Source organism: Corvus hawaiiensis, chromosome 6, assembly GCF_020740725.1.
Source record: "Corvus hawaiiensis isolate bCorHaw1 chromosome 6, bCorHaw1.pri.cur, whole genome shotgun sequence".
Lineage (NCBI taxonomy): Eukaryota > Metazoa > Chordata > Aves > Passeriformes > Corvidae > Corvus > Corvus hawaiiensis.
The window spans coordinates 32,789,496-32,793,313 of NC_063218.1; positions in this window are offsets into that span (position 1 = coordinate 32,789,496).

Below are 3,818 nucleotides of genomic sequence, written 5' to 3' on the forward strand. Positions count from 1 at the left end.
AGGCCCCTGCCAAAATCCTGTATCTGGATGTTATTCAAACTTTTCAGGCCCTAATGATCCTCTGAGTCAGTAAAGTAGATTCCAACAAAGGAGACCGAGTAATGTCTCTTTCTGTCATGAACTTTCTGCCATGGATGTCTGTGTAGATCTGTAACTGACCCAGTCATGAAGTGACATATTTGCACCTGAACAGAATAATTGCTTGCTGTTTGTTACTGATACTGCCTCATGTCCGCTTTCTTATATGTTGTCTTTTTTCTAGAGTTAAGTAATTTCCTCATTTTTTGCCTAACCACATCATGCATGGTGAGTTTTATTCATGTAGCAGGGAAAGTTTCCCTGCTCATTTATTAGGGAAAGCTCTCTCTTTGCTTTCCTTTATCATTGGGAGTTTCTCTCTGAGTGCATTGAACAGAAAAGTGTTAATACTTAGAAACAAGCTTTTTTGAAAAACACAGGATGGTTTAAGCTTGTGTTAGCATAAGTCATTCTTATCTTTTTTGGAAACTTCTTAGCTTACTTTCACCCATCACACTGTTAAACATTGCCAAAACCCCATTGATTGGAAATGCAAGATGATTAACAGGGAGAGCTTTATGACACAAGCACTTTGTACAGTCCCGTAGCAGCCACAGCAATGTCCAAATTTATTTACTTGCTTTATTTCAGGATTCAGTCATGAACATCTCAAATATGTTTGATTTGTGTCAGTCCTGCCAGAAAATGGACAGAGTGTCATCACAATATGTCATGCAGGCTTAGAGTTGTATTTTTCTGTTAAGCTGTTGTGACTGGGCTGGTACAAGTCCGTACACCTGATATTATCCCCTTACTAGGTTGCCTATTAGTTGTCTTTCTGATAAAATTAGAACATATTAAGGGAAACACAGATACACTAATAAAGTTGCTTAGAATAGGGGAGTTTTGATATGAAATCACTACCAGTTATTCATAATGATTGTCATTGTTAATGAATAGCCTTGATTCTGAAATCCTCTTATGTTTTAAGTCACTTTTCATTTGGTGGGATTATGATATGCACCAAGAAAGATGATGACCAGACCCACAATCACATCATTCTCTTTTTTTTTCCCACTCAGACTTTGTAAAACTTCCCTTTAGTAAGGATGTAAGAGGAAGCCTTTATTATTTGCATTTCAGAAATGTAAAAATTAAATTAATATGATACAGACAGCTTCAAAGTTTACAAGTTAAGGCTTGCATTGTCTCTTTTGCCCAAGTGCCAGTAAAACCAAGGTTTTCCTGAACTGTGTAGTTTCGTCTGCTGTGCTCCTTGGCCAGAGAGAGTTTGAGTGGCCTGTTCAAATAATTTACAAGAGTTCTTGTACTGTATTTGCTTTGAGCTAGAAGGCAATACTTTTGTGGTATTCCAGAACTAAACTCACAAGTAACTCAGTCAAGTTTACAATAATTAACATTTGTCTCTATGAATTAAAAGAACTTGGCCAAATTCACTACTGGCTTACAATGAACCAAGGCAACCTGGGGCTGGCTACATGCTGTTAAGGCATGCACATATACAAATGAAGGGAGAATTTGGGTTATGTTCAATAACAGTACTGCATGAACAGTGAAACAAAATGGAAATGAAAGATAGCCTTAACCAAAAATATTTTTTTCCAAACAAAATTGTATACAACCTTTCCCCTTAGACAAATGAAGAGAAACCTAGCAGTCCCATCCCTTCAAAATTCTGGTTTTCCAGATCCAGCCTAGATCTGACTCAGTTGGCTGAGCCAGGTAGTAGCTGGAATTCATGCACTCCAGCATATAGTGCATGAGAGGTCAGCTTTAGGCCTCTATACCTCTAAGAATATCTAACATGTATAAGACTACTTCTACTGTTTAATGCGCTAGAACATAAAATGGCCCTCACACAGAGTCAGACAGAAAACCAGCTGTCATTGCCACTTTCCATGCAGTCAGGCACAGTAGTGGGCTTTGTATAATACCATGAATGATTTGGCAGGAGTTGCAGATATGACTCCAACTGTAATGCATCTTGGTCTGTTGAGCTGAGCCAGACTGAACTTCATCTCTCTCAACCTCCAGTAACATTTCAGTAAATGGTAATTTTCAATAATTACTGAGATTTTGCCAACTATTCTGATGCAGACTGCCTCACATCCCATGTAAAAGGCATGTTGGTTGAACTCTGGATTTCTATGGCATGGAATAATTCAACTCATTGATGCATCTGACTGTAACTATTTGTCTGGCCCTACAGAGGAATGTGAAACCCTCTCATGCAAACAAGAATTAAATTTTTGGGGGTTTGTCTCTAGAGTAGGAGGCTTTCTTGGGAACAGATTTAAAGGATGGAGAACTTGACTAAAAGAAAGGAAAAAAATAGAGGGATTTAAAACCAAATTTTAAGTTTTTGGAACTTCTCAGGTTTTCCATTACAAGGGCATCTATTTGTAGATAACAAATATAATTTTAAAATTGAATTGTGGGGCTTGATTCATTTGGGTTAAATAATAATGAATGGTAAATCAAGCACCATAGTATTTTATTAGTCATATCTGTCACATCCAAAACACAGGGTAGGGTAGAAATTTGAGCAGTCTCTGCTTTTGAGCAGAGGCCCTATCTGTCTATATGTTAGCCAGCACATACCAATAATACTGATTGTAGTATCTTGGAGGTTTTCCAGTACAACTGACAGAGAAGACAGAAGGCCCATCTGTGTTTGTAATGAAGTCCTGCTTTTCCTAAACTCTGTGCTTTACCTGTAATCAGGTGAAGAACTGTTCAAGTATCTGAAAAAGTAAATTTGCTTTTTTATCTAGGTGTTGCACTATGCTTTTATCATCCAAAGGGTTTTTTTCTCTTCCTCTTCTGTTGATATATAATTGTTGTTCTACTTTAGGATCAACTGAACAAAACATGGTCTTGACTTTGGAAGGTACTGGGAAATCCTAGACATTTCTCAGATAGGGTTGGAAGTGACCAAAAGATGGTTGGTTTTGCCAGGAAATGTATGTTTTTTGTGTGTTCAATCTGATACATAATAATCTAAAGAAGGATTAACTGATCTTGTTCTAAGTGTATAATATGGCAGTGTTTCTTTTGTCTTAGGGAGGTGTTTATAGATCAGTTACTATTAAGCAGAAATAATTTTTTTCCAAAGTTATTTTGAAAAGCTGTGCCATACTAGCTACCACTAATTCAGAAGTATCTGAAATCTAAGTATTGCAGGATATTTTTGTCACTAGAATATGCAGAACATGCAGGAAAAGTAAGGTTCCCAGATTAACTTTAGCATTTTTATTAAAAAATCACATTTGTGTAATCGGATTTTGAAATGTCATTCATAATGCTAAACATAGATCACTCTTCAGTCTACATCCTGCTTTGGAAAGTCTTCTGCTACTGGCAGCTTATATAAATGTAGGAACTTCATAAGGATAGACGTAAAGTTTCTGCTTCTTTGTCTGAAGATTTGCTGTAGGCTATTACAAGAAGAGACTGCACTTTTTTCCTGTTGAAGACTTTGCCTTTTTGTTGTTGCTTTCCATAGCTGAATGTTATACAGCCACTAAAGTCTCATAGGTTGTGGTTAAGTCTTCATTTTTGTAGACACGTATTTATAGAACAAGTAGGGTAACATACCACATCAGGAGAACAAACAATATCCTTTTCTTGCTGCTGTCACAAATGCCACAATATGGTGTAACACCTCGTTTGAAAACAAATCTCTTGATGACAGGAAGGATAACTTGATGCAGGATCTAGCATAGAAGCTACATGATCTTTGGACTTTTAGTGGTATGTCACAATTATAGAATATGTTG